Raw genomic sequence first — 25,917 nt, forward strand, 5'->3', positions numbered from 1 at the left:
TAAATCAAAAAGATATTGTAAAAATAACATTAACACGGAATTACCTATAGTTTAGGATTTTCCAAATATTTGAGAAAATGCTTGATACAAATAACATCTTCACATGCTCTACAATTAATGCCTGAATTTTGGATTGATTGATTGAGAGCTGCATTGAAAGAAAATCATTACTCCAAATGTGGCAGTTTCCAAAATACATTGAAAAGGGGTTGAGCAGTATCTATTTTTCTAATTCATAGAATGCCAAGGAAAAATGCGGTAATTATTTTTTTTGCTCTATTCAGGATTGGATTCCAAGTTTCTAGAATTTGTTGTCTTGTGGATTTTCACTCACCATAGAAAAGACATTTATGAACTTTCCAAGAACTGGCTAATGATATTGGCTTATGGCCTTGATTGGATGCTATGAAGGAGTGTACAAGTAGGGTTTGTGTTCAACACCACTGGCTTAAAAGAGCAGTGTTCTTACTCCTGAGATATGGAGCCCTGATTCAGAAGTTGGGGGATATTTTATTTTGCAAACTCAGTATATGAAAAAATGTTGACCAACGAAAAAAATACATATAATATTGATGTCTGAAGTAGTATTTAAGTCCATATTTTTAGGGAAGATTGCAACATTTTCTTTGATTGATATAAAGCAGAAATAATGGAAGGTTGATTATTCTTCAAAGTGGTTTGTGAAACAGATTTGCAGTGAATATCTTAAGTATTTCTCTTCACAAGCAACAAGGAAGAGACATTGTAGAACAAAGAAGAAAAGGAAGAACACTGTCAGAAGTGGGATTTGAACCCACGCCTCCAGAGGAGACTGCGACCTGAACGCAGCGCCTTAGACCGCTCGGCCATCCTGACACATAAAAAACTACGTTTCATAAAAATTGGATAAAACTAATTAACCAAAACTACTTTTTCAAAGGTGCAATGTCCATGCTGCTGTTGAAACTATTGATTCAAATATTAGTAATAAATTGCTTTTTCAATTATTTTTCAAAGATGCTTAAAGTTGGATAAATCAAAAAGATATTGTAAAAATAACATTAACACGGAATTACCTATAGTTTAGGATTTTCCAAATATTTGAGAAAATGCTTGATACAAATAACATCTTCACATGCTCTACAATTAATGCCTGAATTTTGGATTGATTGATTGAGAGCTGCATTGAAAGAAAATCATTACTCCAAATGTGGCAGTTTCCAAAATACATTGAAAAGGGGTTGAGCAGTATCTATTTTTCTAATTCATAGAATGCCAAGGAAAAATGCGGTAATTATTTTTTTTGCTCTATTCAGGATTGGATTCCAAGTTTCTAGAATTTGTTGTCTTGTGGATTTTCACTCACCATAGAAAAGACATTTATGAACTTTCCAAGAACTGGCTAATGATATTGGCTTATGGCCTTGATTGGATGCTATGAAGGAGTGTACAAATAGGGTTTGTGTTCATGACCACTGGCTTAAAAGAGCAGTGTTCTTACTCCTGAGATATGGAGTCCTGATTCAGAAGTTGGGGGATATTTTATTTTGCAAACTCAGTATATGAAAAAATGTTGACCAAAGAAAAAAATACATATAATATTGATGTCTGAAGTAGTATTTAAGTCCATATTTTTAGGAAAGATTGCAACATTTTCTTTGATTGATATAAAGCAGAAATAATGGAAGGTTGATTATTCTTCAAAGTGGTTTGTGAAACAGATTTGCAGTGAATATCTTAAGTATTTCTCTTCACAAGCAACAAGGAAGAGACATTGTAGAACAAAGAAGAAAAGGAAGAACACTGTCAGAAGTGAGATTTGAACCCACGCCTCCAGAGGAGACTGCGACCTGAACGCAGCGCCTTAGACCGCTCGGCCATCCTGACACATAAAAAACTACGTTTCATAAAAATTGGATAAAACTAATTAACCAAAACTACTTTTTCAAAGGTGCAATGTCTATGCTGCTGTTGAAACTATTGATTCAAATATTAGTAATAAATTGCTTTTTCAATTATTTTTCAAAGATGCTTAAGGTTGGATAAATCAAAAAGATATTGTAAAAATAACATTAACACGGAATTACCTATAGTTTAGGATTTTCCAAATATTTGAGAAAATGCTTGACACAAATAACATCTTCACATGCTCTACAATTAATGCCTGAATTTTGTATTGATTGATTGAGAGCTGCATTGAAAGAAAATCATTACTCCAAATGTGGCAGTTTCCAAAATACATTGAAAAGGGGATGTGCAGTATCTATTTTTCTAATTCATAGAATGCCAAGGAAAAATGCGGTAATTATTTTTTTTGCTCTATTCAGGATTGGATTCCAAGTGTCTAGAATTTGTTGTCTTGTGGATTTTCACTCACCATAGAAAAGACATTTATGAACTTTCCAAGAACTGGCTAATGATATTGGCTTATGGCCTTGATTGGATGCTATGAAGGAGTGTACAAGTAGGGTTTGTGTTCAACACCACTGGCTTAAAAGAGCAGTGTTCTTACTCCTGAGATATGGAGCCCTGATTCAGAAGTTGGGGGATATTTTATTTTGCAAACTCAGTATATGAAAAAATGTTGACCAAAGAAAAAAATACATATAATATTGATGTCTGAAGTAGTATTTAAGTCCATATTTTTAGGGAAGATTGCAACATTTTCTTTGATTGATATAAAGCAGAAATAATGGAAGGTTGATTATTCTTCAAAGTGGTTTGTGAAACAGATTTGCAGTGAATATCTTAAGTATTTCTCTTCACAAGCAACAAGGAAGAGACATTGTAGAACAAAGAAGAAAAGGAAGAACACTGTCAGAAGTGGGATTTGAACCCACGCCTCCAGAGGAGACTGCGACCTGAACGCAGCGCCTTAGACCGCTCGGCCATCCTGACACATAAAAAACTAAGTTTCATAAAAATTGGATAAAACTAATTAACCAAAACTACTTTTTCAAAGGTGCAATGTCCATGCTGCTGTTGAAACTATTGATTCAAATATTAGTAATAAATTGCTTTTTCAATTATTTTTCAAAGATGCTTAAAGTTGGATAAATCAAAAAGATATTGTAAAAATAACATTAACACGGAATTATCTATAGTTTAGGATTTTCCAAATATTTGAGAAAATGCTTGATACAAATAACATCTTCACATGCTCTACAATTAATGCCTGAATTTTGGATTGATTGATTGAGAGCTGCATTGAAAGAAAATCATTACTCCAAATGTGGCAGTTTCCAAAATACATTGAAAAGGGGTTGAGCAGTATCTATTTTTCTAATTCATAGAATGCCAAGGAAAAATGCGGTAATTATTTTTTTTGCTCTATTCAGGATTGGATTCCAAGTTTCTAGAATTTGTTGTCTTGTGGATTTTCACTCACCATAGAAAAGACATTTATGAACTTTCCAAGAACTGGCTAATGATATTGGCTTATGGCCTTGATTGGATGCTATGAAGGAGTGTACAAGTAGGGTTTGTGTTCATGACCACTGGCTTAAAAGAGCAGTGTTCTTACTCCTGAGATATGGAGCCCTGATTCAGAAGTTGGGGGATATTTTATTTTGCAAACTCAGTATATGAAAAAATGTTGACCAAAGAAAAAAATACATATAATATTGATGTCTGAAGTAGTATTTAAGTCCATATTTTTAGGAAAGATTGCAACATTTTCTTTGATTGATATAAAGCAGAAATAATGGAAGGTTGATTATTCTTCAAAGTGGTTTGTGAAATATCTTAAGTATTTCTCTTCACAAGCAACAAGGAAGAGACATTGTAGAACAAAGACGAAAAGGAAGAACACTGTCAGAAGTGGGATTTGAACCCACGCCTCCAGAGGAGACTGCGACCTGAACGCAGCGCCTTAGACCGCTCGGCCATCCTGACACATAAAAAACTACGTTTCATAAAAATTGGATAAAACTAATTAACCAAAACTACTTTTTCAAAGGTGCAATGTCCATGCTGCTGTTGAAACTATTGATTCAAATATTAGTAATAAATTGCTTTTTCAATTATTTTTCAAAGATGCTTAAGGTTGGATAAATCAAAAAGATATTGTAAAAATAACATTAACACGGAATTACCTATAGTTTAGGATTTTCCAAATATTTGAGAAAATGCTTGACACAAATAACATCTTCACATGCTCTACAATTAATGCCTGAATTTTGTATTGATTGATTGAGAGCTGCATTGAAAGAAAATCATTACTCCAAATGTGGCAGTTTCCAAAATACATTGAAAAGGGGTTGTGCAGTATCTATTTTTCTAATTCATAGAATGCCAAGGAAAAATGCGGTAATTATTTTTTTTGCTCTATTCAGGATTGGATTCCAAGTTTCTAGAATTTGTTGTCTTGTGGATTTTCACTCACCATAGAAAAGACATTTATGAACTTTCCAAGAACTGGCTAATGATATTGGCTTATGGCCTTGATTGGATGCTATGAAGGAGTGTACAAGTAGGGTTTGTGTTCATGACCACTGGCTTAAAAGAGCAGTGTTCTTACTCCTGAGATATGGAGCCCTGATTCAGAAGTTGGGGGATATTTTATTTTGCAAACTCAGTATATGAAAAAATGTTGACCAAAGAAAAAAATACATATAATATTGATGTCTGAAGTAGTATTTAAGTCCATATTTTTAGGGAAGATTGCAACATTTTCTTTGATTGATATAAAGCAGAAATAATGGAAGGTTGATTATTCTTCAAAGTGGTTTGTGAAACAGATTTGCAGTGAATATCTTAAGTATTTCTCTTCACAAGCAACAAGGAAGAGACATTGTAGAACAAAGAAGAAAAGGAAGAACACTGTCAGAAGTGAGATTTGAACCCACGCCTCCAGAGGAGACTGCGACCTGAACGCAGCGCCTTAGACCGCTCGGCCATCCTGACACATAAAAAACTACGTTTCATAAAAATTGGATAAAACTAATTAACCAAAACTACTTTTTCAAAGGTGCAATGTCTATGCTGCTGTTGAAACTATTGATTCAAATATTAGTAATAAATTGCTTTTTCAATTATTTTTCAAAGATGCTTAAGGTTGGATAAATCAAAAAGATATTGTAAAAATAACATTAACACGGAATTACCTATAGTTTAGGATTTTCCAAATATTTGAGAAAATGCTTGACACAAATAACATCTTCACATGCTCTACAATTAATGCCTGAATTTTGTATTGATTGATTGAGAGCTGCATTGAAAGAAAATCATTACTCCAAATGTGGCAGTTTCCAAAATACATTGAAAAGGGGATGTGCAGTATCTATTTTTCTAATTCATAGAATGCCAAGGAAAAATGCGGTAATTATTTTTTTTGCTCTATTCAGGATTGGATTCCAAGTGTCTAGAATTTGTTGTCTTGTGGATTTTCACTCACCATAGAAAAGACATTTATGAACTTTCCAAGAACTGGCTAATGATATTGGCTTATGGCCTTGATTGGATGCTATGAAGGAGTGTACAAGTAGGGTTTGTGTTCAACACCACTGGCTTAAAAGAGCAGTGTTCTTACTCCTGAGATATGGAGCCCTGATTCAGAAGTTGGGGGATATTTTATTTTGCAAACTCAGTATATGAAAAAATGTTGACCAAAGAAAAAAATACATATAATATTGATGTCTGAAGTAGTATTTAAGTCCATATTTTTAGGGAAGATTGCAACATTTTCTTTGATTGATATAAAGCAGAAATAATGGAAGGTTGATTATTCTTCAAAGTGGTTTGTGAAACAGATTTGCAGTGAATATCTTAAGTATTTCTCTTCACAAGCAACAAGGAAGAGACATTGTAGAACAAAGAAGAAAAGGAAGAACACTGTCAGAAGTGGGATTTGAACCCACGCCTCCAGAGGAGACTGCGACCTGAACGCAGCGCCTTAGACCGCTCGGCCATCCTGACACATAAAAAACTAAGTTTCATAAAAATTGGATAAAACTAATTAACCAAAACTACTTTTTCAAATGTGCAATGTCCATGCTGCTGTTGAAACTATTGATTCAAATATTAGTAATAAATTGCTTTTTCAATTATTTTTCAAAGATGCTTAAAGTTGGATAAATCAAAAAGATATTGTAAAAATAACATTAACACGGAATTACCTATAGTTTAGGATTTTCCAAATATTTGAGAAAATGCTTGATACAAATAACATCTTCACATGCTCTACAATTAATGCCTGAATTTTGGATTGATTGATTGAGAGCTGCATTGAAAGAAAATCATTACTCCAAATGTGGCAGTTTCCAAAATACATTGAAAAGGGGTTGAGCAGTATCTATTTTTCTAATTCATAGAATGCCAAGGAAAAATGCGGTAATTATTTTTTTTGCTCTATTCAGGATTGGATTCCAAGTTTCTAGAATTTGTTGTCTTGTGGATTTTCACTCACCATAGAAAAGACATTTATGAACTTTCCAAGAACTGGCTAATGATATTGGCTTATGGCCTTGATTGGATGCTATGAAGGAGTGTACAAGTAGGGTTTGTGTTCATGACCACTGGCTTAAAAGAGCAGTGTTCTTACTCCTGAGATATGGAGCCCTGATTCAGAAGTTGGGGGATATTTTATTTTGCAAACTCAGTATATGAAAAAATGTTGACCAAAGAAAAAAATACATATAATATTGATGTCTGAAGTAGTATTTAAGTCCATATTTTTAGGAAAGATTGCAACATTTTCTTTGATTGATATAAAGCAGAAATAATGGAAGGTTGATTATTCTTCAAAGTGGTTTGTGAAACAGATTTGCAGTGAATATCTTAAGTATTTCTCTTCACAAGCAACAAGGAAGAGACATTGTAGAACAAAGACGAAAAGGAAGAACACTGTCAGAAGTGGGATTTGAACCCACGCCTCCAGAGGAGACTGCGACCTGAACGCAGCGCCTTAGACCACTCGGCCATCCTGACACATAAAAAACTACGTTTCATAAAAATTGAATAAAACTAATTAACCAAAACTACTTTTTCAAAGGTGCAATGTCCATGCTGCTGTTGAAACTATTGATTCAAATATTAGTAATAAATTGCTTTTTCAATTATTTTTCAAAGATGCTTAAGGTTGGATAAATCAAAAAGATATTGTAAAAATAACATTAACACGGAATTACCTATAGTTTAGGATTTTCCAAATATTTGAGAAAATGCTTGACACAAATAACATCTTCACATGCTCTACAATTAATGCCTGAATTTTGTATTGATTGATTGAGAGCTGCATTGAAAGAAAATCATTACTCCAAATGTGGCAGTTTCCAAAATACATTGAAAAGGGGTTGTGCAGTATCTATTTTTCTAATTCATAGAATGCCAAGGAAAAATGCGGTAATTATTTTTTTTGCTCTATTCAGGATTGGATTCCAAGTTTCTAGAATTTGTTGTCTTGTGGATTTTCACTCACCATAGAAAAGACATTTATGAACTTTCCAAGAACTGGCTAATGATATTGGCTTATGGCCTTGATTGGATGCTATGAAGGAGTGTACAAGTAGGGTTTGTGTTCATGACCACTGGCTTAAAAGAGCAGTGTTCTTACTCCTGAGATATGGAGCCCTGATTCAGAAGTTGGGGGATATTTTATTTTGCAAACTCAGTATATGAAAAAATGTTGACCAAAGAAAAAAATACATATAATATTGATGTCTGAAGTAGTATTTAAGTCCATATTTTTAGGGAAGATTGCAACATTTTCTTTGATTGATATAAAGCAGAAATAATGGAAGGTTGATTATTCTTCAAAGTGGTTTGTGAAACAGATTTGCAGTGAATATCTTAAGTATTTCTCTTCACAAGCAACAAGGAAGAGACATTGTAGAACAAAGAAGCAAAGGAAGAACACTGTCAGAAGTCTGATTTGAACCCACGCCTCCAGAGGAGACTGCGACCTGAACGCAGCGCCTTAGACCGCTCGGCCATCCTGACACATAAAAAACTAAGTTTCATAAAAATTGGATAAAACTAATTAACCAAAATTACTTTTTCAAAGGTGCAATGTCCATGCTGCTGTTGAAACTATTGATTCAAATATTAGTAATAAATTGCTTTTTCAATTATTTTTCAAAGATGCTTAAAGTTGGATAAATCAAAAAGATATTGTAAAAATAACATTAACACGGAATTAACTATAGTTTAGGATTTTCCAAATATTTGAGAAAATGCTTGATACAAATAACATCTTCACATGCTCTACAATTAATGCCTGAATTTTGTATTGATTGATTGAGAGCTGCATTGAAAGAAAATCATTACTCCAAATGTGGCAGTTTCCAAAATACATTGAAAAGGGGTTGTGCAGTATCTATTTTTCTAATTCATAGAATGCCAAGGAAAAATGCGGTAATTATTTTTTTTGCTCTATTCAGGATTGGATTCCAAGTGTCTAGAATTTGTTGTCTTGTGGATTTTCACTCACAATAGAAAAGACATTTATGAACTTTCCAAGAACTGGCTAATGATATTGGCTTATGGCCTTGATTGGATGCTATGAAGGAGTGTACAAGTAGGGTTTGTGTTCATGACCACTGGCTTAAAAGAGCAGTGTTCTTACTCCTGAGATATGGAGCCCTGATTCAGAAGTTGGGGGATATTTTATTTTGCAAACTCAGTATATGAAAAAATGTTGACCAAAGAAAAAAATACATATAATATTGATGTCTGAAGTAGTATTTAAGTCCATATTTTTAGGAAAGATTGCAACATTTTCTTTGATTGATATAAAGCAGAAATAATGGAAGGTTGATTATTCTTCAAAGTAGTTTGTGAAACAGATTTGCAGTGAATATCTTAAGTATTTCTCTTCACAAGCAACAAGGAAGAGACATTGTAGAACAAAGAAGAAAAGGAAGAACACTGTCAGAAGTGGGATTTGAACCCACGCCTCCAGAGGAGACTGCGACCTGAACGCAGCGCCTTAGACCGCTCGGCCATCCTGACACATAAAAAACTATGTTTCATAAAAATTGGATAAAACTAATTAACCAAAACGACTTTTTCAAAGGTGCAATGTCCATGCTGCTGTTGAAACTATTGATTCAAATATTAGTAATAAATTGCTTTTTCAATTATTTTTCAAAGATGCTTAAGGTTGGATAAATCAAAAAGATATTGTAAAAATAACATTAACATGGAATTACCTATAGTTTAGGATTTTCCAAATATTTGAGAAAATGCTTGACACAAATAACATCTTCACATGCTCTACAATTAATGCCTGAATTTTCTATTGATTGATTGAGAGCTGCATTGAAAGAAAATCATTACTCCAAATGTGGCAGTTTCCAAAATACATTGAAAAGGGGATGTGCAGTATCTATTTTTCTAATTCATAGAATGCCAAGGAAAAATGCGGTAATTATTTTTTTTGCTCTATTCAGGATTGGATTCCAAGTGTCTAGAATTTGTTGTCTTGTGGATTTTCACTCACCATAGAAAAGACATTTATGAACTTTCCAAGAACTGGCTAATGATATTGGCTTATGGCCTTGATTGGATGCTATGAAGGAGTGTACAAGTAGGGTTTGTGTTCATGACCACTGGCTTAAAAGAGCAGTGTTCTTACTCCTGAGATATGGAGCCCTGATTCAGAAGTTGGGGGATATTTTATTTTGCAAACTCAGTATATGAAAAAATGTTGACCAAAGAAAAAAATACATATAATATTGATGTCTGAAGTAGTATTTAAGTCCATATTTTTAGGGAAGATTGCAACATTTTCTTTGATTGATATAAAGCAGAAATAATGGAAGGTTGATTATTCTTCAAAGTGGTTTGTGAAACAGATTTGCAGTGAATATCTTAAGTATTTCTCTTCACAAGCAACAAGGAAGAGACATTGTAGAACAAAGAAGAAAACTGTCAGAAGTGGGATTTGAACCCACGCCTCCAGAGGAGACTGCGACCTGAACGCAGCGCCTTAGACCGCTCGGCCATCCTGACACATAAAAAACTACGTTTCATAAAAATTGGATAAAACTAATTAACCAATACTACTTTTTCAAAGGTGCAATGTCCATGCTGCTGTTGAAACTATTGATTCAAATATTAGTAATAAATTGCTTTTTCAATTATTTTTCAAAGATGCTTAAGGTTGGATAAATCAAAAAGATATTGTAAAAATAACATTAACACGGAATTACCTATAGTTTAGGATTTTCCAAATATTTGAGAAAATGCTTGACACAAATAACATCTTCACATGCTCTACAATTAATGCCTGAATTTTGTATTGATTGATTGAGAGCTGCATTGAAAGAAAATCATTACTCCAAATGTGGCAGTTTCCAAAATACATTGAAAAGGGGTTGTGCAGTATCTATTTTTCTAATTCATAGAATGCCAAGGAAAAATGCGGTAATTATTTTTTTTGCTCTATTCAGGATTGGATTCCAAGTTTCTAGAATTTGTTGTCTTGTGGATTTTCACTCACCATAGAAAAGACATTTATGAACTTTCCAAGAACTGGCTAATGATATTGGCTTATGGCCTTGATTGGATGCTATGAAGGAGTGTACAAGTAGGGTTTGTGTTCATGACCACTGGCTTAAAAGAGCAGTGTTCTTACTCCTGAGATATGGAGCCCTGATTCAGAAGTTGGGGGATATTTTATTTTGCAAACTCAGTATATGAAAAAATGTTGACCAAAGAAAAAAATACATATAATATTGATGTCTGAAGTAGTATTTAAGTCCATATTTTTAGGGAAGATTGCAACATTTTCTTTGATTGATATAAAGCAGAAATAATGGAAGGTTGATTATTCTTCAAAGTGGTTTGTGAAACAGATTTGCAGTGAATATCTTAAGTATTTCTCTTCACAAGCAACAAGGAAGAGACATTGTAGAACAAAGAAGCAAAGGAAGAACACTGTCAGAAGTCTGATTTGAACCCACGCCTCCAGAGGAGACTGCGACCTGAACGCAGCGCCTTAGACCGCTCGGCCATCCTGACACATAAAAAACTAAGTTTCATAAAAATTGGATAAAACTAATTAACCAAAACTACTTTTTCAAAGGTGCAATGTCCATGCTGCTGTTGAAACTATTGATTCAAATATTAGTAATAAATTGCTTTTTCAATTATTTTTCAAAGATGCTTAAAGTTGGATAAATCAAAAAGATATTGTAAAAATAACATTAACACGGAATTATCTATAGTTTAGGATTTTCCAAATATTTGAGAAAATGCTTGATACAAATAACATCTTCACATGCTCTACAATTAATGCCTGAATTTTGGATTGATTGATTGAGAGCTGCATTGAAAGAAAATCATTACTCCAAATGTGGCAGTTTCCAAAATACATTGAAAAGGGGTTGAGCAGTATCTATTTTTCTAATTCATAGAATGCCAAGGAAAAATGCGGTAATTATTTTTTTTGCTCTATTCAGGATTGGATTCCAAGTTTCTAGAATTTGTTGTCTTGTGGATTTTCACTCACCATAGAAAAGACATTTATGAACTTTCCAAGAACTGGCTAATGATATTGGCTTATGGCCTTGATTGGATGCTATGAAGGAGTGTACAAGTAGGGTTTGTGTTCATGACCACTGGCTTAAAAGAGCAGTGTTCTTACTCCTGAGATATGGAGCCCTGATTCAGAAGTTGGGGGATATTTTATTTTGCAAACTCAGTATATGAAAAAATGTTGACCAAAGAAAAAAATACATATAATATTGATGTCTGAAGTAGTATTTAAGTCCATATTTTTAGGAAAGATTGCAACATTTTCTTTGATTGATATAAAGCAGAAATAATGGAAGGTTGATTATTCTTCAAAGTGGTTTGTGAAATATCTTAAGTATTTCTCTTCACAAGCAACAAGGAAGAGACATTGTAGAACAAAGACGAAAAGGAAGAACACTGTCAGAAGTGGGATTTGAACCCACGCCTCCAGAGGAGACTGCGACCTGAACGCAGCGCCTTAGACCGCTCGGCCATCCTGACACATAAAAAACTACGTTTCATAAAAATTGGATAAAACTAATTAACCAAAACTACTTTTTCAAAGGTGCAATGTCCATGCTGCTGTTGAAACTATTGATTCAAATATTAGTAATAAATTGCTTTTTCAATTATTTTTCAAAGATGCTTAAGGTTGGATAAATCAAAAAGATATTGTAAAAATAACATTAACACGGAATTACCTATAGTTTAGGATTTTCCAAATATTTGAGAAAATGCTTGACACAAATAACATCTTCACATGCTCTACAATTAATGCCTGAATTTTGTATTGATTGATTGAGAGCTGCATTGAAAGAAAATCATTACTCCAAATGTGGCAGTTTCCAAAATACATTGAAAAGGGGTTGTGCAGTATCTATTTTTCTAATTCATAGAATGCCAAGGAAAAATGCGGTAATTATTTTTTTTGCTCTATTCAGGATTGGATTCCAAGTTTCTAGAATTTGTTGTCTTGTGGATTTTCACTCACCATAGAAAAGACATTTATGAACTTTCCAAGAACTGGCTAATGATATTGGCTTATGGCCTTGATTGGATGCTATGAAGGAGTGTACAAGTAGGGTTTGTGTTCATGACCACTGGCTTAAAAGAGCAGTGTTCTTACTCCTGAGATATGGAGCCCTGATTCAGAAGTTGGGGGATATTTTATTTTGCAAACTCAGTATATGAAAAAATGTTGACCAAAGAAAAAAATACATATAATATTGATGTCTGAAGTAGTATTTAAGTCCATATTTTTAGGGAAGATTGCAACATTTTCTTTGATTGATATAAAGCAGAAATAATGGAAGGTTGATTATTCTTCAAAGTGGTTTGTGAAACAGATTTGCAGTGAATATCTTAAGTATTTCTCTTCACAAGCAACAAGGAAGAGACATTGTAGAACAAAGAAGAAAAGGAAGAACACTGTCAGAAGTGAGATTTGAACCCACGCCTCCAGAGGAGACTGCGACCTGAACGCAGCGCCTTAGACCGCTCGGCCATCCTGACACATAAAAAACTACGTTTCATAAAAATTGGATAAAACTAATTAACCAAAACTACTTTTTCAAAGGTGCAATGTCTATGCTGCTGTTGAAACTATTGATTCAAATATTAGTAATAAATTGCTTTTTCAATTATTTTTCAAAGATGCTTAAGGTTGGATAAATCAAAAAGATATTGTAAAAATAACATTAACACGGAATTACCTATAGTTTAGGATTTTCCAAATATTTGAGAAAATGCTTGACACAAATAACATCTTCACATGCTCTACAATTAATGCCTGAATTTTGTATTGATTGATTGAGAGCTGCATTGAAAGAAAATCATTACTCCAAATGTGGCAGTTTCCAAAATACATTGAAAAGGGGATGTGCAGTATCTATTTTTCTAATTCATAGAATGCCAAGGAAAAATGCGGTAATTATTTTTTTTGCTCTATTCAGGATTGGATTCCAAGTGTCTAGAATTTGTTGTCTTGTGGATTTTCACTCACCATAGAAAAGACATTTATGAACTTTCCAAGAACTGGCTAATGATATTGGCTTATGGCCTTGATTGGATGCTATGAAGGAGTGTACAAGTAGGGTTTGTGTTCAACACCACTGGCTTAAAAGAGCAGTGTTCTTACTCCTGAGATATGGAGCCCTGATTCAGAAGTTGGGGGATATTTTATTTTGCAAACTCAGTATATGAAAAAATGTTGACCAAAGAAAAAAATACATATAATATTGATGTCTGAAGTAGTATTTAAGTCCATATTTTTAGGGAAGATTGCAACATTTTCTTTGATTGATATAAAGCAGAAATAATGGAAGGTTGATTATTCTTCAAAGTGGTTTGTGAAACAGATTTGCAGTGAATATCTTAAGTATTTCTCTTCACAAGCAACAAGGAAGAGACATTGTAGAACAAAGAAGAAAAGGAAGAACACTGTCAGAAGTGGGATTTGAACCCACGCCTCCAGAGGAGACTGCGACCTGAACGCAGCGCCTTAGACCGCTCGGCCATCCTGACACATAAAAAACTAAGTTTCATAAAAATTGGATAAAACTAATTAACCAAAACTACTTTTTCAAATGTGCAATGTCCATGCTGCTGTTGAAACTATTGATTCAAATATTAGTAATAAATTGCTTTTTCAATTATTTTTCAAAGATGCTTAAAGTTGGATAAATCAAAAAGATATTGTAAAAATAACATTAACACGGAATTACCTATAGTTTAGGATTTTCCAAATATTTGAGAAAATGCTTGATACAAATAACATCTTCACATGCTCTACAATTAATGCCTGAATTTTGGATTGATTGATTGAGAGCTGCATTGAAAGAAAATCATTACTCCAAATGTGGCAGTTTCCAAAATACATTGAAAAGGGGTTGAGCAGTATCTATTTTTCTAATTCATAGAATGCCAAGGAAAAATGCGGTAATTATTTTTTTTGCTCTATTCAGGATTGGATTCCAAGTTTCTAGAATTTGTTGTCTTGTGGATTTTCACTCACCATAGAAAAGACATTTATGAACTTTCCAAGAACTGGCTAATGATATTGGCTTATGGCCTTGATTGGATGCTATGAAGGAGTGTACAAGTAGGGTTTGTGTTCATGACCACTGGCTTAAAAGAGCAGTGTTCTTACTCCTGAGATATGGAGCCCTGATTCAGAAGTTGGGGGATATTTTATTTTGCAAACTCAGTATATGAAAAAATGTTGACCAAAGAAAAAAATACATATAATATTGATGTCTGAAGTAGTATTTAAGTCCATATTTTTAGGGAAGATTGCAACATTTTCTTTGATTGATATAAAGCAGAAATAATGGAAGGTTGATTATTCTTCAAAGTGGTTTGTGAAACAGATTTGCAGTGAATATCTTAAGTATTTCTCTTCACAAGCAACAAGGAAGAGACATTGTAGAACAAAGAAGCAAAGGAAGAACACTGTCAGAAGTCTGATTTGAACCCACGCCTCCAGAGGAGACTGCGACCTGAACGCAGCGCCTTAGACCGCTCGGCCATCCTGACACATAAAAAACTAAGTTTCATAAAAATTGGATAAAACTAATTAACCAAAATTACTTTTTCAAAGGTGCAATGTCCATGCTGCTGTTGAAACTATTGATTCAAATATTAGTAATAAATTGCTTTTTCAATTATTTTTCAAAGATGCTTAAAGTTGGATAAATCAAAAAGATATTGTAAAAATAACATTAACACGGAATTAACTATAGTTTAGGATTTTCCAAATATTTGAGAAAATGCTTGATACAAATAACATCTTCACATGCTCTACAATTAATGCCTGAATTTTGTATTGATTGATTGAGAGCTGCATTGAAAGAAAATCATTACTCCAAATGTGGCAGTTTCCAAAATACATTGAAAAGGGGTTGTGCAGTATCTATTTTTCTAATTCATAGAATGCCAAGGAAAAATGCGGTAATTATTTTTTTTGCTCTATTCAGGATTGGATTCCAAGTGTCTAGAATTTGTTGTCTTGTGGATTTTCACTCACCATAGAAAAGACATTTATGAACTTTCCAAGAACTGGCTAATGATATTGGCTTATGGCCTTGATTGGATGCTATGAAGGAGTGTACAAGTAGGGTTTGTGTTCATGACCACTGGCTTAAAAGAGCAGTGTTCTTACTCCTGAGATATGGAGCCCTGATTCAGAAGTTGGGGGATATTTTATTTTGCAAACTCAGTATATGAAAAAATGTTGACCAAAGAAAAAAATACATATAATATTGATGTCTGAAGTAGTATTTAAGTCCATATTTTTAGGAAAGATTGCAACATTTTCTTTGATTGATATAAAGCAGAAATAATGGAAGGTTGATTATTCTTCAAAGTAGTTTGTGAAACAGATTTGCAGTGAATATCTTAAGTATTTCTCTTCACAAGCAACAAGGAAGAGACATTGTAGAACAAAGAAGAAAAGGAAGAACACTGTCAGAAGTGGGATTTGAACCCACGCCTCCAGAGGAGACTGCGACCTGAACGCAGCGCCTTAGACCGCTCGGCCATCCTGACACATAAAAAACTATGTTTCATAAAAATTGGATAAAACTAATTAACCAAAACGACTTTTTCAAAGGTGCAATGTCCATGCTGCTGTTGAAACTATTGATTCAAATATTAGTAATAAATTGCTTTTTCAATTATTTTTCAAAGATGCTTAAGGTTGGATAAATCAAAAAGATATTGTAAAAATAACATTAACACGGAATTACCTATAGTTTAGGATTTTCCAAATATTTGAGAAAATGCTTGACACAAATAACATCTTCACATGCTCTACAATTAATGCCTGAATTTTCTATTGATTGATTGAGAGCTGCATTGAAAGAAAATCATTACTCCAAATGTGGCAGTTTCCAAAATACATTGAAAAGGGGATGTGCAGTATCTATTTTTCTAATTCATAGAATGCCAAGGAAAAATGCGGTAATTATTTTTTTTGCTCTATTCAGGATTGGATTCCAAGTGTCTAGAATTTGTTGTCTTGTGGATTTTCACTCACCATAGAAAAGACATTTATGAACTTTCCAAGAACTGGCTAATGATATTGGCTTATGGCCTTGATTGGATGCTATGAAGGAGTGTACAAGTAGGGTTTGTGTTCATGACCACTGGCTTAAAAGAGCAGTGTTCTTACTCCTGAGATATGGAGCCCTGATTCAGAAGTTGGGGGATATTTTATTTTGCAAACTCAGTATATGAAAAAATGTTGACCAAAGAAAAAAATACATATAATATTGATGTCTGAAGTAGTATTTAAGTCCATATTTTTAGGGAAGATTGCAACATTTTCTTTGATTGATATAAAGCAGAAATAATGGAAGGTTGATTATTCTTCAAAGTGGTTTGTGAAACAGATTTGCAGTGAATATCTTAAGTATTTCTCTTCACAAGCAACAAGGAAGAGACATTGTAGAACAAAGAAGAAAAGGAAGAACACTGTCAGAAGTGGGATTTGAACCCACGCCTCCAGAGGAGACTGCGACCTGAACGCAGCGCCTTAGACCGCTCGGCCATCCTGACACATAAAAAACTAAGTTTCATAAAAATTGGATAAAACTAATTAACCAAAACTACTTTTTCAAATGTGCAATGTCCATGCTGCTGTTGAAACTATTGATTCAAATATTAGTAATAAATTGCTTTTTCAATTATTTTTCAAAGATGCTTAAAGTTGGATAAATCAAAAAGATATTGTAAAAATAACATTAACACGGAATTACCTATAGTTTAGGATTTTCCAAATATTTGAGAAAATGCTTGATACAAATAACATCTTCACATGCTCTACAATTAATGCCTGAATTTTGGATTGATTGATTGAGAGCTGCATTGAAAGAAAATCATTACTCCAAATGTGGCAGTTTCCAAAATACATTGAAAAGGGGTTGAGCAGTATCTATTTTTCTAATTCATAGAATGCCAAGGAAAAATGCGGTAATTATTTTTTTTGCTCTATTCAGGATTGGATTCCAAGTTTCTAGAATTTGTTGTCTTGTGGATTTTCACTCACCATAGAAAAGACATTTATGAACTTTCCAAGAACTGGCTAATGATATTGGCTTATGGCCTTGATTGGATGCTATGAAGGAGTGTACAAGTAGGGTTTGTGTTCATGACCACTGGCTTAAAAGAGCAGTGTTCTTACTCCTGAGATATGGAGCCCTGATTCAGAAGTTGGGGGATATTTTATTTTGCAAACTCAGTATATGAAAAAATGTTGACCAAAGAAAAAAATACATATAATATTGATGTCTGAAGTAGTATTTAAGTCCATATTTTTAGGGAAGATTGCAACATTTTCTTTGATTGATATAAAGCAGAAATAATGGAAGGTTGATTATTCTTCAAAGTGGTTTGTGAAACAGATTTGCAGTGAATATCTTAAGTATTTCTCTTCACAAGCAACAAGGAAGAGACATTGTAGAACAAAGAAGCAAAGGAAGAACACTGTCAGAAGTCTGATTTGAACCCACGCCTCCAGAGGAGACTGCGACCTGAACGCAGCGCCTTAGACCGCTCGGCCATCCTGACACATAAAAAACTAAGTTTCATAAAAATTGGATAAAACTAATTAACCAAAATTACTTTTTCAAAGGTGCAATGTCCATGCTGCTGTTGAAACTATTGATTCAAATATTAGTAATAAATTGCTTTTTCAATTATTTTTCAAAGATGCTTAAAGTTGGATAAATCAAAAAGATATTGTAAAAATAACATTAACACGGAATTAACTATAGTTTAGGATTTTCCAAATATTTGAGAAAATGCTTGATACAAATAACATCTTCACATGCTCTACAATTAATGCCTGAATTTTGTATTGATTGATTGAGAGCTGCATTGAAAGAAAATCATTACTCCAAATGTGGCAGTTTCCAAAATACATTGAAAAGGGGTTGTGCAGTATCTATTTTTCTAATTCATAGAATGCCAAGGAAAAATGCGGTAATTATTTTTTTTGCTCTATTCAGGATTGGATTCCAAGTGTCTAGAATTTGTTGTCTTGTGGATTTTCACTCACCATAGAAAAGACATTTATGAACTTTCCAAGAACTGGCTAATGATATTGGCTTATGGCCTTGATTGGATGCTATGAAGGAGTGTACAAGTAGGGTTTGTGTTCATGACCACTGGCTTAAAAGAGCAGTGTTCTTACTCCTGAGATATGGAGCCCTGATTCAGAAGTTGGGGGATATTTTATTTTGCAAACTCAGTATATGAAAAAATGTTGACCAAAGAAAAAAATACATATAATATTGATGTCTGAAGTAGTATTTAAGTCCATATTTTTAGGAAAGATTGCAACATTTTCTTTGATTGATATAAAGCAGAAATAATGGAAGGTTGATTATTCTTCAAAGTAGTTTGTGAAACAGATTTGCAGTGAATATCTTAAGTATTTCTCTTCACAAGCAACAAGGAAGAGACATTGTAGAACAAAGAAGAAAAGGAAGAACACTGTCAGAAGTGGGATTTGAACCCACGCCTCCAGAGGAGACTGCGACCTGAACGCAGCGCCTTAGACCGCTCGGCCATCCTGACACATAAAAAACTATGTTTCATAAAAATTGGATAAAACTAATTAACCAAAACGACTTTTTCAAAGGTGCAATGTCCATGCTGCTGTTGAAACTATTGATTCAAATATTAGTAATAAATTGCTTTTTCAATTATTTTTCAAAGATGCTTAAGGTTGGATAAATCAAAAAGATATTGTAAAAATAACATTAACACGGAATTACCTATAGTTTAGGATTTTCCAAATATTTGAGAAAATGCTTGACACAAATAACATCTTCACATGCTCTACAATTAATGCCTGAATTTTCTATTGATTGATTGAGAGCTGCATTGAAAGAAAATCATTACTCCAAATGTGGCAGTTTCCAAAATACATTGAAAAGGGGATGTGCAGTATCTATTTTTCTAATTCATAGAATGCCAAGGAAAAATGCGGTAATTATTTTTTTTGCTCTATTCAGGATTGGATTCCAAGTGTCTAGAATTTGTTGTCTTGTGGATTTTCACTCACCATAGAAAAGACATTTATGAACTTTCCAAGAACTGGCTAATGATATTGGCTTATGGCCTTGATTGGATGCTATGAAGGAGTGTACAAGTAGGGTTTGTGTTCATGACCACTGGCTTAAAAGAGCAGTGTTCTTACTCCTGAGATATGGAGCCCTGATTCAGAAGTTGGGGGATATTTTATTTTGCAAACTCAGTATATGAAAAAATGTTGACCAAAGAAAAAAATACATATAATATTGATGTCTGAAGTAGTATTTAAGTCCATATTTTTAGGGAAGATTGCAACATTTTCTTTGATTGATATAAAGCAGAAATAATGGAAGGTTGATTATTCTTCAAAGTGGTTTGTGAAACAGATTTGCAGTGAATATCTTAAGTATTTCTCTTCACAAGCAACAAGGAAGAGACATTGTAGAACAAAGAAGAAAACTGTCAGAAGTGGGATTTGAACCCACGCCTCCAGAGGAGACTGCGACCTGAACGCAGCGCCTTAGACCGCTCGGCCATCCTGACACATAAAAAACTACGTTTCATAAAAATTGGATAAAACTAATTAACCAATACTACTTTTTCAAAGGTGCAATGTCCATGCTGCTGTTGAAACTATTGATTCAAATATTAGTAATAAATTGCTTTTTCAATTATTTTTCAAAGATGCTTAAGGTTGGATAAATCAAAAAGATATTGTAAAAATAACATTAACACGGAATTACCTATAGTTTAGGATTTTCCAAATATTTGAGAAAATGCTTGACACAAATAACATCTTCACATGCTCTACAATTAATGCCTGAATTTTGTATTGATTGATTGAGAGCTGCATTGAAAGAAAATCATTACTCCAAATGTGGCAGTTTCCAAAATACATTGAAAAGGGGTTGTGCAGTATCTATTTTTCTAATTCATAGAATGCCAAGGAAAAATGCGGTAATTATTTTTTTTGCTCTATTCAGGATTGGATTCCAAGTTTCTAGAATTTGTTGTCTTGTGGATTTTCACTCACCATAGAAAAGACATTTATGAACTTTCCAAGAACTGGCTAATGATATTGGCTTATGGCCTTGATTGGATGCTATGAAGGAGTGTACAAGTAGGGTTTGTGTTCATGACCACTGGCTTAAAAGAGCAGTGTTCTTACTCCTGAGATATGGAGCCCTGATTCAGAAGTTGGGGGATATTTTATTTTGCAAACTCAGTATATGAAAAAATGTTGACCAAAGAAAAAAATACATATAATATTGATGTCTGAAGTAGTATTTAAGTCCATATTTTTAGGGAAGATTGCAACATTTTCTTTGATTGATATAAAGCAGAAATAATGGAAGGTTGATTATTCTTCAAAGTGGTTTGTGAAACAGATTTGCAGTGAATATCTTAAGTATTTCTCTTCACAAGCAACAAGGAAGAGACATTGTAGAACAAAGAAGCAAAGGAAGAACACTGTCAGAAGTCTGATTTGAACCCACGCCTCCAGAGGAGACTGCGACCTGAACGCAGCGCCTTAGACCGCTCGGCCATCCTGACACATAAAAAACTAAGTTTCATAAAAATTGGATAAAACTAATTAACCAAAATTACTTTTTCAAAGGTGCAATGTCCATGCTGCTGTTGAAACTATTGATTCAAATATTAGTAATAAATTGCTTTTTCAATTATTTTTCAAAGATGCTTAAAGTTGGATAAATCAAAAAGATATTGTAAAAATAACATTAACACGGAATTAACTATAGTTTAGGATTTTCCAAATATTTGAGAAAATGCTTGATACAAATAACATCTTCACATGCTCTACAATTAATGCCTGAATTTTGTATTGATTGATTGAGAGCTGCATTGAAAGAAAATCATTACTCCAAATGTGGCAGTTTCCAAAATACATTGAAAAGGGGTTGTGCAGTATCTATTTTTCTAATTCATAGAATGCCAAGGAAAAATGCGGTAATTATTTTTTTTGCTCTATTCAGGATTGGATTCCAAGTGTCTAGAATTTGTTGTCTTGTGGATTTTCACTCACCATAGAAAAGACATTTATGAACTTTCCAAGAACTGGCTAATGATATTGGCTTATGGCCTTGATTGGATGCTATGAAGGAGTGTACAAGTAGGGTTTGTGTTCATGACCACTGGCTTAAAAGAGCAGTGTTCTTACTCCTGAGATATGGAGCCCTGATTCAGAAGTTGGGGGATATTTTATTTTGCAAACTCAGTATATGAAAAAATGTTGACCAAAGAAAAAAATACATATAATATTGATGTCTGAAGTAGTATTTAAGTCCATATTTTTAGGAAAGATTGCAACATTTTCTTTGATTGATATAAAGCAGAAATAATGGAAGGTTGATTATTCTTCAAAGTAGTTTGTGAAACAGATTTGCAGTGAATATCTTAAGTATTTCTCTTCACAAGCAACAAGGAAGAGACATTGTAGAACAAAGAAGAAAAGGAAGAACACTGTCAGAAGTGGGATTTGAACCCACGCCTCCAGAGGAGACTGCGACCTGAACGCAGCGCCTTAGACCGCTCGGCCATCCTGACACATAAAAAACTATGTTTCATAAAAATTGGATAAAACTAATTAACCAAAACTACTTTTTCAAGGGTGCAATGTCCATGCTGCTGTTGAAACTATTGATTCAAATATTAGTAATAAATTGCTTTTTCAATTATTTTTCAAAGATGCTTAAGGTTGGATAAATCAAAAAGATATTGTAAAAATAACATTAACACGGAATTACCTATAGTTTAGGATTTTCCAAATATTTGAGAAAATGCTTGACACAAATAACATCTTCACATGCTCTACAATTAATGCCTGAATTTTGTATTGATTGATTGAGAGCTGCATTGAAAGAAAATCATTACTCCAAATGTGGCAGTTTCCAAAATACATTGAAAAGGGGATGTGCAGTATCTATTTTTCTAATTCATAGAATGCCAAGGAAAAATGCGGTAATTATTTTTTTTGCTCTATTCAGGATTGGATTCCAAGTGTCTAGAATTTGTTGTCTTGTGGATTTTCACTCACCATAGAAAAGACATTTATGAACTTTCCAAGAACTGGCTAATGATATTGGCTTATGGCCTTGATTGGATGCTATGAAGGAGTGTACAAGTAGGGTTTGTGTTCATGACCACTGGCTTAAAAGAGCAGTGTTCTTACTCCTGAGATATGGAGCCCTGATTCAGAAGTTGGGGGATATTTTATTTTGCAAACTCAGTATATGAAAAAATGTTGACCAAAGAAAAAAATACATATAATATTGATGTCTGAAGTAGTATTTAAGTCCATATTTTTAGGGAAGATTGCAACATTTTCTTTGATTGATATAAAGCAGAAATAATGGAAGGTTGATTATTCTTCAAAGTGGTTTGTGAAACAGATTTGCAGTGAATATCTTAAGTATTTCTCTTCACAAGCAACAAGGAAGAGACATTGTAGAACAAAGAAGAAAACTGTCAGAAGAGGGATTTGAACCCACGCCTCCAGAGGAGACTGCGACCTGAACGCAGCGCCTTAGACCGCTCGGCCATCCTGACACATAAAAAACTACGTTTCATAAAAATTGGATAAAACTAATTAACCAATACTACTTTTTCAAAGGTGCAATGTCCATGCTGCTGTTGAAACTATTGATTCAAATATTAGTAATAAATTGCTTTTTCAATTATTTTTCAAAGATGCTTAAGGTTGGATAAATCAAAAAGATATTGTAAAAATAACATTAACACGGAATTACCTATAGTTTAGGATTTTCCAAATATTTGAGAAAATGCTTGACACAAATAACATCTTCTCATGCTCTACAATTAATGCCTGAATTTTGTATTGATTGATTGAGAGCTGCATTGAAAGAAAATCATTACTCCAAATGTGGCAGTTTCCAAAATACATTGAAAAGGGGTTGTGCAGTATCTATTTTTCTAATTCATAGAATGCCAAGGAAAAATGCGGTAATTATTTTTTTTGCTCTATTCAGGATTGGATTCCAAGTTTCTAGAATTTGTTGTCTTGTGGATTTTCACTCACCATAGAAAAGACATTTATGAACTTTCCAAGAACTGGCTAATGATATTGGCTTATGGCCTTGATTGGATGCTATGAAGGAGTGTACAAGTAGGGTTTGTGTTCATGACCACTGGCTTAAAAGAGCAGTGTTCTTACTCCTGAGATATGGAGCCCTGATTCAGAAGTTGGGGGATATTTTATTTTGCAAACTCAGTATATGAAAAAATGTTGACCAAAGAAAAAAATACATATAATATTGATGTCTGAAGTAGTATTTAAGTCCATATTTTTAGGGAAGATTGCAACATTTTCTTTGATTGATATAAAGCAGAAATAATGGAAGGTTGATTATTCTTCAAAGTGGTTTGTGAAACAGATTTGCAGTGAATATCTTAAGTATTTCTCTTCACAAGCAACAAGGAAGAGACATTGTAGAACAAAGAAGAAAAGGAAGAACACTGTCAGAAGTGGGATTTGAACCCACGCCTCCAGAGGAGATTGCAACCTGAACGCAGCGCCTTAGACCGCTCGGCCATCCTGACACGTAAAAAACTATGTTTCATAAAAATTGGATAAAACTAATTAACCAAAACTACTTTTTCAAAGGTGCAATGTCCATGCTGCTGTTGAAACTATTGATTCAAATATTAGTAATAAATTGCTTTTTCAATTATTTTTCAAAGATGCTTAAGGTTGGATAAATCAAAAAGATTTGTAAAAATAACATTAACACGGAATTACCTATAGTTTAGGATTTTCCAATATTTGAGAAAATGCTTGACACAAATAACATCTTCACATGCTCTACAATTAATGCCTGAATTTTGTATTGATTGATTGAGAGCTGCATTGAAAGAAAATCATTACTCCAAATGTGGCAGTTTCCAAAATACATTGAAAAGGGGATGTGCAGTATCTATTTTTCTAATTCATAGAATGCCAAGGAAAAATGCGGTAATTATTTTTTTTGCTCTATTCAGGATTGGATTCCAAGTGTCTAGAATTTGTTGTCTTGTGGATTTTCACTCACCATAGAAAAGACATTTATGAACTTTCCAAGAACTGGCTAATGATATTGGCTTATGGCCTTGATTGGATGCTATGAAGGAGTGTACAAGTAGGGTTTGTGTTCATGACCACTGGCTTAAAAGAGCAGTGTTCTTACTCCTGAGATATGGAGCCCTGATTCAGAAGTTGGGGGATATTTTATTTTGCAAACTCAGTATATGAAAAAATGTTGACCAAAGAAAAAAATACATATAATATTGATGTCTGAAGTAGTATTTAAGTCCATATTTTTAGGGAAGATTGCAACATTTTCTTTGATTGATATAAAGCAGAAATAATGGAAGGTTGATTATTCTTCAAAGTGGTTTGTGAAACAGATTTGCAGTGAATATCTTAAGTATTTCTCTTCACAAGCAACAAGGAAGAGACATTGTAGAACAAAGAAGAAAACTGTCAGAAGTGGGATTTGAACCCACGCCTCCAGAGGAGACTGCGACCTGAACGCAGCGCCTTAGACCGCTCGGCCATCCTGACACATAAAAAACTACGTTTCATAAAAATTGGATAAAACTAATTAACCAAAACTACTTTTTCAAAGGTGCAATGTCCATGCTGCTGTTGAAACTATTGATTCAAATATTAGTAATAAATTGCTTTTTCAATTATTTTTCAAAGATGCTTAAGGTTGGATAAATCAAAAAGATATTGTAAAAATAACATTAACACGGAATTACCTATAGTTTAGGATTTTCCAAATATTTGAGAAAATGCTTGACACAAATAACATTTTCACATGCTCTACAATTAATGCCTGAATTTTGTATTGATTGATTGAGAGCTGCATTGAAAGAAAATCATTACTCCAAATGTGGCAGTTTCCAAAATACATTGAAAAGGGGTTGTGCAGTATCTATTTTTCTAATTCATAGAATGCCAAGGAAAAATGCGGTAATTATTTTTTTTGCTCTATTCAGGATTGGATTCCAAGTTTCTAGAATTTGTTGTCTTGTGGATTTTCACTCACCATAGAAAAGACATTTATGAACTTTCCAAGAACTGGCTAATGATATTGGCTTATGGCCTTGATTGGATGCTATGAAGGAGTGTACAAGTAGGGTTTGTGTTCATGACCACTGGCTTAAAAGAGCAGTGTTCTTACTCCTGAGATATGGAGCCCTGATTCAGAAGTTGGGGGATATTTTATTTTGCAAACTCAGTATATGAAAAAATGTTGACCAAAGAAAAAAATACATATAATATTGATGTCTGAAGTAGTATTTAAGTCCATATTTTTAGGGAAGATTGCAACATTTTCTTTGATTGATATAAAGCAGAAATAATGGAAGGTTGATTATTCTTCAAAGTGGTTTGTGAAACAGATTTGCAGTGAATATCTTAAG

The 25,917-nt window shown here is 33.5% G+C and overlaps 19 non-coding genes across 19 annotated transcripts; all 19 read right to left on the reverse strand.

The window, feature by feature from the left end:
* Window positions 1–772: 772 nt before the first annotated feature.
* TRNAL-CAG (transfer RNA leucine (anticodon CAG)) lies at window positions 773–855 on the reverse strand. Its single transcript has one exon. It is a non-coding gene; the product is annotated as a tRNA-Leu (tRNA).
* Window positions 856–1,783: 928 nt separating this feature from the next.
* Window positions 1,784–1,866, reverse strand: TRNAL-CAG (transfer RNA leucine (anticodon CAG)). The gene has a single exon. It is a non-coding gene; the product is annotated as a tRNA-Leu (tRNA).
* Window positions 1,867–2,794: 928 nt separating this feature from the next.
* Window positions 2,795–2,877, reverse strand: TRNAL-CAG (transfer RNA leucine (anticodon CAG)). Its single transcript has one exon. It is a non-coding gene; the product is annotated as a tRNA-Leu (tRNA).
* Window positions 2,878–3,790: 913 nt separating this feature from the next.
* On the reverse strand, window positions 3,791–3,873 carry TRNAL-CAG (transfer RNA leucine (anticodon CAG)). The gene has a single exon. It is a non-coding gene; the product is annotated as a tRNA-Leu (tRNA).
* A 928-nt stretch (window positions 3,874–4,801) lies between these two features.
* TRNAL-CAG (transfer RNA leucine (anticodon CAG)) lies at window positions 4,802–4,884 on the reverse strand. Its single transcript has one exon. It is a non-coding gene; the product is annotated as a tRNA-Leu (tRNA).
* Window positions 4,885–5,812: 928 nt separating this feature from the next.
* TRNAL-CAG (transfer RNA leucine (anticodon CAG)) lies at window positions 5,813–5,895 on the reverse strand. The gene has a single exon. It is a non-coding gene; the product is annotated as a tRNA-Leu (tRNA).
* Window positions 5,896–6,823: 928 nt separating this feature from the next.
* On the reverse strand, window positions 6,824–6,906 carry TRNAL-CAG (transfer RNA leucine (anticodon CAG)). The gene has a single exon. It is a non-coding gene; the product is annotated as a tRNA-Leu (tRNA).
* A 1,939-nt stretch (window positions 6,907–8,845) lies between these two features.
* TRNAL-CAG (transfer RNA leucine (anticodon CAG)) lies at window positions 8,846–8,928 on the reverse strand. Its single transcript has one exon. It is a non-coding gene; the product is annotated as a tRNA-Leu (tRNA).
* Window positions 8,929–9,847: 919 nt separating this feature from the next.
* TRNAL-CAG (transfer RNA leucine (anticodon CAG)) lies at window positions 9,848–9,930 on the reverse strand. The gene has a single exon. It is a non-coding gene; the product is annotated as a tRNA-Leu (tRNA).
* A 1,924-nt stretch (window positions 9,931–11,854) lies between these two features.
* TRNAL-CAG (transfer RNA leucine (anticodon CAG)) lies at window positions 11,855–11,937 on the reverse strand. The gene has a single exon. It is a non-coding gene; the product is annotated as a tRNA-Leu (tRNA).
* A 928-nt stretch (window positions 11,938–12,865) lies between these two features.
* Window positions 12,866–12,948, reverse strand: TRNAL-CAG (transfer RNA leucine (anticodon CAG)). The gene has a single exon. It is a non-coding gene; the product is annotated as a tRNA-Leu (tRNA).
* A 928-nt stretch (window positions 12,949–13,876) lies between these two features.
* On the reverse strand, window positions 13,877–13,959 carry TRNAL-CAG (transfer RNA leucine (anticodon CAG)). Its single transcript has one exon. It is a non-coding gene; the product is annotated as a tRNA-Leu (tRNA).
* Window positions 13,960–15,898: 1,939 nt separating this feature from the next.
* On the reverse strand, window positions 15,899–15,981 carry TRNAL-CAG (transfer RNA leucine (anticodon CAG)). The gene has a single exon. It is a non-coding gene; the product is annotated as a tRNA-Leu (tRNA).
* A 928-nt stretch (window positions 15,982–16,909) lies between these two features.
* On the reverse strand, window positions 16,910–16,992 carry TRNAL-CAG (transfer RNA leucine (anticodon CAG)). The gene has a single exon. It is a non-coding gene; the product is annotated as a tRNA-Leu (tRNA).
* Window positions 16,993–18,931: 1,939 nt separating this feature from the next.
* Window positions 18,932–19,014, reverse strand: TRNAL-CAG (transfer RNA leucine (anticodon CAG)). Its single transcript has one exon. It is a non-coding gene; the product is annotated as a tRNA-Leu (tRNA).
* Window positions 19,015–19,933: 919 nt separating this feature from the next.
* TRNAL-CAG (transfer RNA leucine (anticodon CAG)) lies at window positions 19,934–20,016 on the reverse strand. The gene has a single exon. It is a non-coding gene; the product is annotated as a tRNA-Leu (tRNA).
* A 1,939-nt stretch (window positions 20,017–21,955) lies between these two features.
* On the reverse strand, window positions 21,956–22,038 carry TRNAL-CAG (transfer RNA leucine (anticodon CAG)). The gene has a single exon. It is a non-coding gene; the product is annotated as a tRNA-Leu (tRNA).
* Window positions 22,039–22,957: 919 nt separating this feature from the next.
* Window positions 22,958–23,040, reverse strand: TRNAL-CAG (transfer RNA leucine (anticodon CAG)). The gene has a single exon. It is a non-coding gene; the product is annotated as a tRNA-Leu (tRNA).
* Window positions 23,041–24,968: 1,928 nt separating this feature from the next.
* TRNAL-CAG (transfer RNA leucine (anticodon CAG)) lies at window positions 24,969–25,051 on the reverse strand. Its single transcript has one exon. It is a non-coding gene; the product is annotated as a tRNA-Leu (tRNA).
* Window positions 25,052–25,917: the final 866 nt, after the last annotated feature.

The sequence above is a fragment of the Taudactylus pleione genome, unplaced genomic scaffold, assembly GCF_031769625.1.
Source record: "Taudactylus pleione unplaced genomic scaffold, aTauple2 ptg000177l, whole genome shotgun sequence".
NCBI classification, from domain to species: domain Eukaryota; kingdom Metazoa; phylum Chordata; class Amphibia; order Anura; family Myobatrachidae; genus Taudactylus; species Taudactylus pleione.